The sequence below is a fragment of the Pimephales promelas genome, chromosome 4 (genome assembly GCF_988280905.1).
Source record: "Pimephales promelas chromosome 4, fPimPro1.hap1.1, whole genome shotgun sequence".
Lineage (NCBI taxonomy): Eukaryota > Metazoa > Chordata > Actinopteri > Cypriniformes > Leuciscidae > Pimephales > Pimephales promelas.
In genome coordinates this window covers 39,269,622-39,284,441 of record NC_142772.1, presented here as the reverse complement: position 1 = coordinate 39,284,441, position 14,820 = coordinate 39,269,622, and the positions used below count along the sequence as shown (strand labels likewise).

The following is a 14,820-nucleotide window of genomic DNA, read 5'->3' as shown; positions in this document are numbered from 1 at the left end:
AACACTGTCGGTTTTTTTTCTGGTCGAAATTTTGAGTTTCGATATCTCAGCTCTGGAAGGGTCTAGAGCCTCCATTGTTGCACTCAGGTGTAAGTCTCATGGCCCTCTATCAGAATCAAGAGTTTTGAGAAGATTGGGGAAACTTAATTTTTCGCCCAAAAAAAAAAAACGTAAGGGGTAACACTGTCGTTTTTTTTTTCTGGTCGAAATTTTGAGTTTCGATATCTCAGCTCTGAAAGGGTCTAAAGCCTCCATTTTTGCACTCAGGTGTAAGTCTCATGTCCCTCTATCAAAATCCAGAGTTTAAAGAAGATTGTGGAAACTTAATTTTTCGCCCCCAAAAAAAAAAAACGTAAGGGGTAACACTGTCGTTTTTTTTCTGGTCGAAATTTTGAGTTTCGATATCTCAGCTCTGGAAGGGTCTAAAGCCTCCATTTTTGCACTCAGGTCTAAGTCTCATGGCCCTCTATCAGAATCCAGAGATTTGAGAAGATTGGGGAAACTTAATTTTTCGGCCCCCCAAAAAAACGTAAGGGGTAACACTGTCGTTTTTTTTTCTGGTCGAAATTTTGATTTTCGATATCTCAGCTCTGGAAGGGTCTAGAGCATCCACTGTTGCACTCAGGTCTCAGTCTCATGGCCCTCTATCAGAATCCAGAGTTTTGAGATGATTGGGGAAACTTAATTTTTCGCCCCCCAAAAAAAAACGTAAGGGGTAACACTGTCGTTTTTTTTCTGGTCGAAATTTTGAGTTTCGATATCTCAGCTCTGGAAGGGTCTAAAGCCTCCATTTTTGCACTCAGGTCTAAGTCTCATGGCCCTCTATCAGAATCCAGAGATTTGAGAAGATTGGGGAAACTTAATTTTTCGGCCCCCCAAAAAAACGTAAGGGGTAACACTGTCGTTTTTTTTTCTGGTCGAAATTTTGATTTTCGATATCTCAGCTCTGGAAGGGTCTAGAGCATCCACTGTTGCACTCAGGTCTCAGTCTCATGGCCCTCTATCAGAATCCAGAGTTTTGAGATGATTGGGGAAACTTAATTTTTCGCCCCCCCAAAAAAAACGTAAGGGGTAACACTGTCGGTTTCTTTTCTGGTCGAAATTTTGATTTTCGATATCTCAGCTCTGGAAGGGTCTAGAGCCTCCATTGTTGCACTCAGGTGTAAGTCTCATGTCCCTCTATCGGAATCCACAGTTTTGAGAAGATTGGGGAAACTTAATTTTTCGCCAAAAAAAAAAAAAACGTAAGGGGTAACACTGTCATTTTTTTTCTGGTCGAAATTTTAAGTTTCGATATCTCAGCTCTGGAAGGGTTTAAAGCCTCCATTTTTGCACTCAGGTGTAAGTCTCATGTCCCTCTATCAGAATCCAGAGTTTTAAGAAGATTGGGGAAACTTAATTTTTCGCCCAAAAAAAAAAACGTAAGGGTAACACTGTCGTTTTTTTTCTGGTCGAAATTTTGAGTTTCGATGTCTCAGCTCTGGAAGGGTCTAAAGCCTCCATTTTTGCACTCAGGTGTAAGTCTCATGGCCCTCTATCAGAATCCAGAGATTTGAGAAGATTGGGGAAACTTAATTTTTCGGCCCCCCAAAAAAACGTAAGGGGTAACACTGTCGTTTTTTTTTCTGGTCGAAATTTTGAGTTTCGATATCTCAGCTCTGGAAGGGTCTAGAGCCTCCATTGTTGCACTCAGGTGTAAGTCTCATGGCCCTCTATCAGAATCCAGAGTTTTGAGAAGATTGGGGAAACTTAATTTTTCGCCCCCCAAAAAAAACGTAAGGGGTAACACTGTCGTTTTTTTTTCTGAGTCGAAATTTTGAGTTTCGATATCTCAGCTCTGGAAGGGTCTAGAGCCTCCATTGTTGCACTCAGGTGTAAGTCTCATGTCCCTCTATCAGAATCCAGAGTTTTGAGAAGATTGGGGAAACTTAATTTTTCGCCCAAAAAAAAAAAAAAAACGTAAGGGGTAACACTGTCGTTTTTTTTTCTGGTCGAAATTTTGAGTTTCGATATCTCAGCTCTGGAAGGGTCTAAAGCTTCCATTTTTGCACTCAGGTGTAAGTCTCATGGCCCTCTATCAGAATCCAGAGATTTGAGAAGATTGGGGAAACTTAATTTTTCGGCCCCCCCAAAAAACGTAAGGGGTAACACTGTCGTTTTTTTTTCTGGTCGAAATTTTGATTTTCGATATCTCAGCTCTGGAAGGGTCTAGAGCCTCCATTGTTGCACTCAGGTCTCAGTCTCATGGCCCTCTATCAGAATCCAGAGTTTTGAGAAGATTGGGGAAACTTAATTTTTCGCCCCCCAAAAAAAACGTAAGGGGTAACACTGTCGTTTTTTTTTCTGGTCGAAATTTTGAGTTTCGATATCTCAGCTCTGGAAGGGTCTAGAGCCTCCATTGTTGCACTCAGGTGTAAGTCTCATGTCCCTCTATCAGAATCCAGAGTTTTGACAAGATTGGGGAAACTTAATTTTTCGCCCCAAAAAAAAAAAAAAACGTAAGGGGTAACACTGTCGTTTTTTTTTCTGGTCGAAATTTTGAGTTTCGATATCTCAGCTCTGGAAGGGTCTAAAGCCTCCATTTTTGCACTCAGGTCTAAGTCTCATGGCCCTCTATCAGAATCCAGAGTTTTGAGAAGATTGGGGAAACTTAATTTTTCGTCCAAAAAAAAAAAACGTAAGGGGTAACACTGTCGTTTTTTTTTCTGGTCGAAATTTTGATTTTCGATATCTCAGCTCTGGAAGGGTCTAGAGCCTCCATTGTTGCCCTCAGGTCTAAGTCTCATGGCCCTCTATCAGAATCCAGAGTTTTGAGAAGATATGGAAAACTTAATTTTTCACCCCCCCTCAAAAAACGTAAGGGGTAACACTGTCGTTTTTTTTCAGGTCGAAATTTTGAGTTTCGATATCTCAGCTCTGAAAGGGTCTAAAGCCTCCATTTTTGCACTCAGGTGTAAGTCTCATGTCCCTCTATCAAAATCCAGAGTTTAAAGAAGATTGGGGAAACTTAATTTTTCGCCCAAAAAAAAAAAAAACGTAAGGGGTAACACTGTCGTTTTTTTCTGGTCGAAATTTTGAGTTTCGATATCTCAGCTCTGGAGGGGTCTAGAGCCTCCATTGTTGCACTCAGGTGTAAGTCTCATGTCCCTCTATCAGAATCCAGAGTTTTGAGAAGATTGGGGAAACTTAATTTTTCGCCCAAAAAAAAAAAAAACGTAAGGGGTAACACTGTCGTTTTTTTTTTTCTGGTCGAAATTTTGAGTTTCGATATCTCAGCTCTGGAAGGGTCTAAAGCCTCCATTTTTGCACTCAGGTCTAAGTCTCATGGCCCTCTATCAGAATCCAGAGTTTTGAGAAGATTGGGGAAACTTAATTTTTCGCCCAAAAAAAAACGTAAGGGGTAACACTGTCGTTTTTTTTTCGGGTCGAAATTTTGAGTTTTGATATCTCAGCTCTGGAAGGGTCTAAAGCCTCCATTTTTGCACTCAGGTCTAAGTCTCATGGCCCTCTATCAGAATCCAGAGTTTTGAGAAGATTGGGGAAACTTAATTTTTCGCCCAAAAAAAAAACCGTAAGGGGTAACACTGTCGTTTTTTTTTCTGGTCGAAATTTTGATTTTCGATATCTCAGCTCTGGAAGGGTCTAGAGCCTCCATTGTTGCACTGTAAAAAATTGCTGTAGATTCTACAGCAAAATTCTACAGAAATTTATTGTTTTATCATTTTACAAGTTATTACTGTAATTCGCAATGCATTATGGGTCAAAATGAGTATTACAGTTGTTTACTGTATATTTCCCTGTCAACTGTAAATTGATTTACAGGTAAGAGGTGTTTTCACTGTAGTTCATACGTTTTACAACAATTTACTGTGACGTGGCATTATGGGATTGCGCGGGCTGAATACATTTGAAATCTGGTGGACTGGAGCAGGGCAGGATCGAGTTGAAGATAAAAGGCACTATTTACTCAATTTTTGGTAAGTTAACTTAAATTTACGTCCATAAATATTTACAATCTAATGTATTACTTAATGAGCGATTCATATTTTGAACAGAATTCATAACATCGGCATGTCATATCATGCAATTATTGATCGACTTGTTAACAACTGCGTGTTATCAGGACATTTAGTGTGATGTAAAAGTGTTTGATTCCTATATTTTCCATCGAAACGGATTTATTTAGTAAAGCAATGTGTCTTTAATTTTAAATTTCTTGTTTCAGGCGAGGCAATCGCGACGGCGCGCGCTCAGTGGTGAGGCGATCTGAACTTACAAGCACAAGGTAAAACTATCTTACATGTTATGGACGAATGCTGCCGTTTGTTACAGTTTTATTTGAATTTGCTCTCAAGAGAGTATTTTAGAGCATTGGAGTTTGCAAGACGACAGATCGGATCCACTTAAGTCTTGGTGAGAGTTAGCTTTCTTGACGAAAACATTGGAATAGGCTATATTAACATCGTTGGATGCTGCTATTTTCTCATTTATTTTACCAGTTTTGATTTCGTTTGATTTCGATTTTCGTATGAGAGCATGTAAAACCAGTGTTTAATAAAGGCCTGCATCATAACTATTTAACGCAAATCAATTTGCAGCGCACAATAGGTGCGTTCCATTCGACCGTAAGTGGACTGCGAAGTGGACTTCACAGGGTATTTAGCCATCTTAGGTGAGATTCCATTTGAAAGGGAACGAACATTTTCAGTTCGAAGGGCACTGCAAACGGCATAGGGAATAAGGGAACATTGGTACATCACTTCACAGGAAGTCAGTGAAGTCCACTTCAACTGATATACCGTGTTCAGGGAGTAGGGAGCAGTGAACACTGCGTAGGGACCCTGTCGAATGGAACGCACCTAATGATAGTAACAGGCCTATGCCTGTTCGTCATGCTCTCCAGAGAGTATTTTTTCGAGCATTTGCAGTTTGGAAAACAAGGCATTCTGAAGTGCTGTTGAGACAGAACGTAAATACGCACGTGCAGTTAGCTTTGCTGATGAAAACATTAGAATATGATTTTAACATCGTTGCATGATGCTGCTATTTTATCATTTATTTCACTAGTTTGGATTTATTATTGAGAGCAAGTAAACAGTGTTTAACAAATCCCTGCGTCATAACTAAATTCAAAATGACTGGCAAAAGATTTGAAAGTTAATTTTATTTTCTGTTCAAAGTTCCCATATTTATCGTTTTCTTAATATAACTTGAACCTAAATCTAAATGAGAAATGTATCACTGTAAATTGTCAATATGATAGCAATATCATTGTAGGTCACATTAATGTTCTAAACTGCTGTTTTACCTGTGGTGTAACGTTACCTGACTTTTCACGTGCATTTAAAAATGTGCAGCTTTTAAGTTTCATTTATAGAGACCATACAGGTTATCAGAAGTCTTGTAAAGGTGCTAGATTTGACCAGACACAACACTGATTTGCAAGATTGGATACCATCATTTCACATGCATGTACAACTCTGAATTACTTAATTAGGCATTTTAAAATGCCATATTGATGAGGGCTGGGAAATCTGTCTGTACTGCATTTACTGCATATACTGCACTTAATTACATTACATTTTTTTTCCTTTTATTATTTTTTTTTATTGTAGATGTCAGCAACAGCAGCTGAAGTGGAAAAAAGTTCTACACTTCCAGACTCTCTGAGACTGATTGTCTTAGGTAATGTACGTTCCAGAATCTTTAAATTACTTAATACATTTTGCCTGTTGTATTTAAGCATACATTTTTATAAACTGTTTTCTTTTTTCTCTTCATTTGTTTTATTTTTAGGTGAAATTCTCACTGCAACCCAGTGGATGCTGAGTATTGAGGGTCAAGTGGTTCTGAATCAACACCCCAATTTCATGGCTGAATTTGCTGCTTTGTTTTTCAACTTACTACAACTTTAATCTGGTGTACCAGCACGAGGCATCCTGCACACTTGAATTTGTTCAAAGGTAACAGATTACTGAAATATAAATTTGTATATGTTAAAGGATTAGTTCATCTAAAAATTAATGTTAGTTCACCTGTCATTAATTAACTACTGGCCTTCGTTCATTTTCGGAACACAAATTAAGATATTTTTGATGAAATCTTACAGGGTTTCTGAACCACACATAGGTCACAAAATCATTGCAACTTCCAAGGTCCAGAAAAGCAGTTAAGACAATGTTAAAATATACCATGTGACTACACTGGATCAACCTTAATGTTATGAAGCCACAAAATCTCTTCTCTTCTGTGTCAATCTCTGACGCTGTAGTAAACAGTGCATCACTTCCAGGTTCTACGTTAGAAGAAAAAGTATTCTCATCACTTTATAACATTGAGGTTGATCCACTGAAGTTACATGGACTACTTTAATGAGGTTTTCACTACCTTTCTGGGCCCCGGAGGTTGTAATGACGTTGTGGTCTATGTGTGGTTCAGATACCTCTCTGATTTCATCAAACACATCTTAATGTGTGTTCCTGAAAATGAATGAAGGTCAGTAGTGACAGATTAACGAGTAATTAATTACAGAAATGTCATTTTGTGGTGAACAAATCCTTTTTAGTAGTGCAAATAATGCTTATTGTAAAGTGGTATATTTTCATAAGTCTGCACATGATCCTAAAGCTTCTGCTTGTATTTTTCTGACTGATTTTTGAGCAGATGTTTACCAAGAACATCAATGAAAGTGGAAAGACCTCAGAGAAGAGGAACAACACAGTCAATCCTCATGTGTCTACTCTTCTCATTAGGCTACCCTGTGGACCTTGAGTGGTTAAGCATGTGAGTTGTCAAATGTATATATGAAACAAAAAACTGAGATGTCTATAATTACACAAAATGTAAAAAAGTACTTTGAAACAAAAATAATAGTAATAATAATAGAAAAGCAGAAATTTGAGTTAACAAGAGATGCGAGTTAACAATTTTGCCATTCTGTTGTTTGAGCTTAAAGGGATAGTTTACTTTGAAATTAATTTTTGATATGTTTGATCTTACCTCAAGGGCATCCAAGATGTAGGTGTCTTTGTTTCCACAGTATTTTCAATTTTGACATTTTTCAGTCAAACCGTTGTTGTCCATCAGTCATACACTGGAGGCTAAGGGGGTCCACCAAAAAGCATGCACAGAGAAGTCAAAATTAAACATGATTTAATGACTCGTAAATGTAAGTAAACATTGATGGCCTAAGACCCGAAACGAGCGGTTTGTGTGAGAAAACCAACAGTATTTGTATCGTTTTTACCTCGTGTAATCACAGTGACGTCCAAGTGACCTGAATCAGTTGTTCAATGTCCAACTGAACCGAACTGAATCAGTTCAATGTTACGTCGGAAGTGATCGCTTGCGTTTGACGTCACTCAATATTTACACGGAGATTTCGGAAGTTTTACCTTTTACTAAACATATTTAGATATACCGAAATCATCTTCCATTGCGGTTTCCCGTATATCTAAATATGTTTAGTGAAAGGTAAAACTTCCGAAATCTCTGTATAAACCAAGGGGGTAATCCATCGACCGGAAGTTGAAGCCTCGCGGGAGCTGACATCTTGTAGCAGAACTTCACTTGCGTTAGCATTCCCATTGACTCCCATCCGTGTTGGCGTCACTTTGACAGCGAATAACTTTACATCTGAGGCGTTTGAAGACCCCATTTGTCCTTTATTTATTTCTAAAGAAACACGACAATGTATAAATAGCTCCATTACCTTGTAGCTTATGTTATGGCCCCGTAGATGCAGTTTTAGTGAAAGTAGGCTAACGATTGCGTCATACCCACGCAACTCTCTGTCGCACAGGAAAGAGATTACCGTATGTACAGGAGGAGAAGCTCGCGCCCAATCGGGGAAACGTGGAGGCAAAAAGACAAAATAATTAATCAGAATACCTAGCAAAAGTGTCTCCTGCTCCACTTCCAGCGCTTGCGCAGACCGAAGCACCCGTGCCGGCAGATCATTTTGTCATGGCTATGATTACAAGAGGTTAAAACTATATAAATCCTGTTCGTTTTCTCACACAAACCGCTTGTTTCGTGTCTTAGGCCATCAATGTGTACTTGCATGTACGAGTCATTAAATCATGTTTAATTTGGACTTCTGTGCTGCTCTTTGGTGGACCCCCTTAGCCTCCAGTGTATGACTGACAGACAACAACGGTTTGACCAAAAAATGTCAAAATTGAAAATGCTGTGGAAACAAAGACACCTACATCTTGGATCCCCTTGAGGTAAGATAAAACATATCAAAAATTAATTTCAAAGTGAACTATCACCCAAAAATGGAAAATCATTCACCATTTCCTCACCCCCATGTTGTTAAAAACCTGTATGAGTTTCGTTCTTCTGCTGAACTTAGTAAATGGCTACCACCAACTGTTTGATTACCAACATTCTTCAAAATATCTTTCAATTGTCTGGTTACCAAAATTCTAGATATCATCTTTTGTGTTCAACAAAGAAAGAAACTCATACAGATTTGGAACAACTTGAGGGTGAGTAAATGATGACAGAATTTTCATTTTTGGATGAACTATCCCTTTAACTTTTATTGAACCCAGTATCTTGGTGTTAAGTCTTATTTGTAGTTATTTTGTGACTGATTTTGAAAAGATTTTCTGTACTTGAAAAAGTAAAATTGTTGTTACCAGTCTTGTAGTAATTTGCTGATTATTTTAATAAATATTTTTCTACAACAGCTTTGACTTTGTGTTTGTTTTTTTAAATGTTTATTTTAATGCATCTACATCAATATAATGGTAAATAATAGAGTACAGTTTACTGTTAAAATGATTCTTTTCAGCTTTTTAAATGTTAAACTATTACAGCATCTACTTGAATTTTGGGGGTATTTACAGGATTTTATTGGCAACTTTATTGCCAGGTAAATACTGTACTTTAGTGAAATTACAAAATATTGCTGTAAAATAAAATACAGGTTTAATTCAATGTTACTGTAAAAAACCCTATAAATTACTGTATACCTATAAATTTCATATACAACAATTAACTGTAAATTGCTTTACAGTATTACACTGTAATCAATTTTACAGCAATGTCCAACATTTTTACAGGATTTTATTGGCAACTTTTTTGCCAGTAAATTCCTGTAAATTCTACAGGAAATTTTTTACAGTGTGCCCTCAGGTCTAAGTCTCATGGCCCTCTATCAGAATCCAGAGTTTTGAGAAGATTGGGGAAACTTAATTTTTCGCCCAAAAAAAAAAAAAAAACGTAAGGGGTAACACTGTCGTTTTTTTTTTCTGGTCGAAATTTTGAGTTTCGATATCTCAGCTCTGGAAGGGTCTAAAGCCTCCATTTTTGCACTCAGGTCTAAGTCTCATGGCCCTCTATCAGAATCCAGAGTTTTGAGAAGATTGGGGAAACTTAATTTTTCGCCCAAAAAAAAACGTAAGGGGTAACACTGTCGTTTTTTTTTCGGGTCGAAATTTTGAGTTTTGATATCTCAGCTCTGGAAGGGTCTAAAGCCTCCATTTTTGCACTCAGGTCTAAGTCTCATGGCCCTCTATCAGAATCCAGAGTTTTGAGAAGATTGGGGAAACTTAATTTTTCGCCCAAAAAAAAAACCGTAAGGGGTAACACTGTCGTTTTTTTTTCTGGTCGAAATTTTGATTTTCGATATCTCAGCTCTGGAAGGGTCTAGAGCCTCCATTGTTGCCCTCAGGTCTAAGTCTCATGGCCCTCTATCAGAATCCAGAGTTTTGAGAAGATTGGGGAAACTTAATTTTTCGCCCAAAAAAAAAAAAACGTAAGGGGTAACACTGTCGTTTTTTTTTTCTGGTCGACATTTTGAGTTTCGATATCTCAGCTCTGAAAGGGTCTAAAGCCTCCATTTTTGCACTCAGGTGTAAGTCTCATGTCCCTCTATCAAAATCCAGAGTTTAAAGAAGATTGGGGAAACTTAATTTTTCGCCCAAAAAAAAAAAAAAAAAACGTAAGGGGTAACACTGTCGTTTTTTTTTTCTGGTCGAAATTTTGATTTTCGATATCTCAGCTCTGGAAGGGTCTAGAGCCTCCATTGTTGCACTCAGGTCTCAGTCTTATGGCCCTCTATCAGAATCCAGAGTTTTGAGAAGATTGGGGAAACTTAATTTTTCGGCCCCCAAAAAAAACGTAAGGGGTAACACTGTGGGTTTTTTTTCTGGTCGAAATTTTGATTTTCGATATCTCAGCTCTGGAAGGGTCTAGAGCCTCCATTGTTGCACTCAGGTCTCAGTCTCATGGCCCTCTATCAGAATCCAGAGTTTTGAGAAGATTGGGGAAACTTAATTTTTCGCCCCCCAAAAAAAACGTAAGGGGTAACACTGTCGGTTTTTTTTCTGGTCGAAATTTTGAGTTTCGATATCTCAGCTCTGGATGGGTCTAGAGCCTCCATTGTTGCACTCAGGTGTAAGTCTCATGGCCCTCTATCAGAATCAAGAGTTTTGAGAAGATTGGGGAAACTTAATTTTTCGCCCAAAAAAAAAAAACGTAAGGGGTAACACTGTCGTTTTTTTTTTCTGGTCGAAATTTTGATTTTCGATATCTCAGCTCTGAAAGGGTCTAAAGCCTCCATTTTTGCACTCAGGTGTAAGTCTCATGTCCCTCTATCAAAATCCAGAGTTTAAAGAAGATTGTGGAAACTTAATTTTTCGCCCCAAAAAAAAAAAAACGTAAGGGGTAACACTGTCGTTTTTTTTCTGGTCGAAATTTTGAGTTTCGATATCTCAGCTCTGGAAGGGTCTAAAGCCTCCATTTTTGCACTCAGGTCTAAGTCTCATGCCCCTCTCCAGAGATTTGAGAAGATTGGGGAAACTTAATTTTTCGGCCCCCCAAAAAAACGTAAGGGGTAACACTGTCGTTTTTTTTTCTGGTCGAAATTTTGAGTTTCGATATCTCAGCTCTGGAAGGGTCTAAAGCTTCAATTTTTGCACTCAGGTGTAAGTCTCATGGCCCTCTATCAGAATCCAGAGATTTGAGAAGATTGGGGAAACTTAATTTTTCGGCCCCCCCAAAAAACGTAAGGGGTAACACTGTCGGTTTTTTTTCTGGTCGAAATTTTGATTTTCGATATCTCAGCTCTGGAAGGGTCTAGAGCCTCCATTGTTGCACTCAGGTCTCAGTCTCATGGCCCTCTATCAGAATCCGGAGTTTTGAGAAGATTGGGGAAACTTAATTTTTCGCCCCCCAAAAAAAAACGTAAGGGGTAACACTGTCGTTTTTTTTTTCTGGTCGAAATTTTGAGTTTCGATATCTCAGCTCTGGAAGGGTCTAAAGCCTTCATTTTTGCACTCAGGTCTAAGTCTCATGGCCCTCTATCAGAATCCAGAGTTTTGAGAAGATTGGGGAAACTTTCGCCCCCCCAAAAAAACGTAAGGGGTAACACTGTCGTTTTTTTTTCTGGTCGTAATTTTGAGTTTCGATATCTCAGCTCTGGAAGGGTCTAGAGCCTCCATTGTTGCACTCAGGTGTAAGTCTCATGGCCCTCTATCAGAATCCAGAGTTTTGAGAAGATTGGGGAAACTTAATTTTTCGCCCAAAAAAAAAAAACCGTAAGGGGTAACACTGTCGTTTTTTTTTTCAGGTCGAAATTTTGAGTTTCGATATCTCAGCTCTGAAAGGGTCTAAAGCCTCCATTTTTGCACTCAAGTGTAAGTCTCATGTCCCTCTATCAAAATCCAGAGTTTAAAGAAGATTGGGGAAACTTAATTTTTTGCCCAAAAAAAAAAACGTAAGGGGTAACACTGTCGTTTTTTTTTTTCTGGTCGACATTTTGAGTTTCGATATCTCAGCTCTGAAAGGGTCTAAAGCCTCCATTTTTGCACTCAGGTGTAAGTCTCATGTCCCTCTATCAAAATCCAGAGTTTAAAGAAGATTGGGGAAACTTAATTTTTCGCCCAAAAAAAAAAAAAAACGTAAGGGGTAACACTGTCGTTTTTTTCTGGTCGAAATTTTGAGTTTCGATATCTCAGCTCTGGAAGGGTCTAAAGCCTCCATTTTTGCACTCAGGTCTAAGTCTCATGGCCCTCTATCAGAATCCAGAGATTTGAGAAGATTGGGGAAACTTAATTTTTCGGCCCTCAAAAAAAACGTAAGGGGTAACACTGTCGTTTTTTTTTTCTGGTCGAAATTTTGATTTTCGATATCTCAGCTCTGGAAGGGTCTAGAGCCTCCATTGTTGCACTCAGGTCTCAGTCTCATGGCCCTCTATCAGAATCCAGAGTTTTGAGAAGATTGGGGAAACTTAATTTTTCGCCCCCCAAAAAAAACGTAAGGGGTAACACTGTCGTTTTTTTTTCTGGTCGAAATTTTGAGTGTCGATATCTCAGCTCTGGAAGGGTCTAGAGCCTCCATTGTTGCACTCAGGTGTAAGTCTCATGTCCCTCTATCAGAATCCAGAGTTTTGAAAAGATTGGGGAAACTTAATTTTTCACCCCAAAAAAAAAAACGTAAGGGGGTAACACTGTCGTTTTTTTTTTCTGGTCGAAATTTTGAGTTTCGATATCTCAGCTCTGGAAGGGTCTCAGTCTCATGGCCCTCTATCAGAATCCAGAGTTTTGAGAAGATTGGGGAAACTTAATTTTTCGCACTGAAAAAAAAAAAAAAAACGACAGGGGTACCACTGTCGTTTTTTTTTTTTGGGTCGAAATTTTGAGTTTCTCTGATCTTCTTGCAACTCTGGATTCTGATAGAGGGCCATGAGACTTAGACCTGAGTGCAAAAAAGGGCTCTAGACCCTTCCAGAGCTGAGATATTGAGATATTTATAATGGCATAAATGCTAAGTGGGATCTTAAAATCCCAGCTCTGGAAGGGCCTAGAGACTCCATTTTTGCACTCAGGTCTAAGTCTCATGGTCCTCAATCAGAATCCAGAGTTTTGAGAAGATTGAAGAAACTTATTTTTTCGCACCGAAAAAAATACGACAAGGGTATCACTGTCGTTTTTTTTTTGGTCGAAATTTTGAGTTTCTCTGATCTTCTTGAAACTCTGGATTCTGATAGAGGGTCATGAGACTTAGACCTGAGTGCAAAAATGGAGGATCTAGACCCTTCCAGAGCTGAGATATTGAGATCCCATGCAGCATTTATGCCATTATAAATATCTCAATATCTCAGCTCTGGAAGGGTCTAGAGACTCCATTTTTGCACTCAGGTTTAAGTCTCATGGCCCTCTATCAGAATCCAGAGTTTTGAGAAGATTGGAGAAACTTATTTTTTCGCATCGAAAAAAAAAAAAACGACAGGGGTAGCACTGTTTTTTTTTTTTGGGTCGAAATTTTAAGTTTCTCTGATCTTCTTGAAACTCTGGATTCCGATAGAGGGGCAAGAGACTTAGACCTGAGTGCAAAAATGGAGGCTCTAGACCCTTCCAGGGCTGAGATATTGAGATATTTATAATGGCATAAATGCTACGTGGGATCTCAATATCTCAGCTCTGGAAGGGCCTAGAGACTCCATTTTTGCACTCAGGTCTAAGTCTCGTGGCCCTCTATCAGAATCCAGAGTATTGAGAAGATTGGAGAAACTTATTTTTTCGCACTGAAAAAAAAAAACGACAGGGGTACCACTGTCGTTTTTTTCTTTGGGTCGAATTTTTGAGTTTCTCTGATCTTCTTGAAACTCTGGATTCTGATTGAGGGCCACGAGACTTAGACCTGAGTGCAAAAATGGAGGATCTAGACCCTTCCAGAGCTGAGATATTGAGATCCCACGTAGCATTTATGCCATTATAAATATCTTAATATCTAACAGCAGGTGATAGTACGCTACAATGGCGGCCCCCGGAGGCAGCTTGGATTACCCTCTTGGTAGGATTCTGCAGTAGCGCGCAGTGGGCTTTATGCCCAGCTGAACTACTTCCTGAACTTCAGCCAGCTTCTTGTTTCCTGTCTGCCATAATTGGCCAAATTGATTAATTCAGGTGTACCTGACCTCAGTAGTCATGGCAACAATAATCAGACACACCTGAATTAATCATTTTGGCCAATAATGGCAGACAGGAAACAAGGAGCTGGCTGAAGTTCAGGAAGTAGGGCATAAAGCCAGTTGCTCTCCACCGACTGCGCTGATCAAAAGCATGATGGGAAACTACTTGCTGACGACACAGCATAATGTTCATTGGTTTAAACAACCGTGATGTATTTTTCTCTTTTAACATGTTTAATTTTAAAACTCTGATATCATGTTTTATGTGTATGCATATTTGTTATGGGTGAATACACTCTCTGACAATGCCACATGGGTTATTATGTGATTTCAAATATGATATTTTTATAAACATTATATTTTTATTAAAAAACAATATATAAAAACACATATCTGTATTAAAGAAAAAAATATTGATAAACACATATTTGGAATATAATTAAATAACAAGTACTTTTGTCTTGTTCATTATATTTCTTTTCATATAAAAGCAACAGGTCAGAAACCTAACGTTACATCCAGTTTATTAGCAACACATGCACGAGCGTGAATCCCGCGATATCAGACTTTGATCTCACAGGTGTCAGACCCACTTCGAGAACCGAGATTTGTCCGTCTTGCCTGCGCTTTTTTTCACTCCTCTCACTGCAGCCGCCTACTCTCGATTACATTGCAGGCTAGGCGAGGCGCATCTCAAAACACTCGCGCAAAGAGGAAGACGATGACCGATCTATCGCGGGATGTTGTTTTGCGTTTACTTCCACTTTGATTTGCAGCGTTTTACAGAGTGTTTTCTTTAACCTGTTATCATCCGCTCTTTCGACATGTATGTGAAGAGTGTGCTTAACAAAGAAAGCAACTATAAAAGGACTCGTGGAACAACCAGTTCGTTTGCA

The 14,820-nt window shown here is 38.7% G+C and overlaps 1 long non-coding RNA gene across 1 annotated transcript; it reads left to right on the top strand.

Annotated features, from left to right (window-relative positions):
- The first annotated feature begins 3,664 nt into the window (after window positions 1-3,664).
- On the top strand, window positions 3,665-6,796 carry LOC148981744 (uncharacterized). Its single transcript, XR_016168366.1, has 5 exons — window positions 3,665-3,977; window positions 4,226-4,285; window positions 5,616-5,685; window positions 5,797-5,963; window positions 6,664-6,796. It is a non-coding gene; the product is annotated as an uncharacterized LOC148981744 (long non-coding RNA).
- The last annotated feature ends 8,024 nt before the right edge of the window (window positions 6,797-14,820 follow it).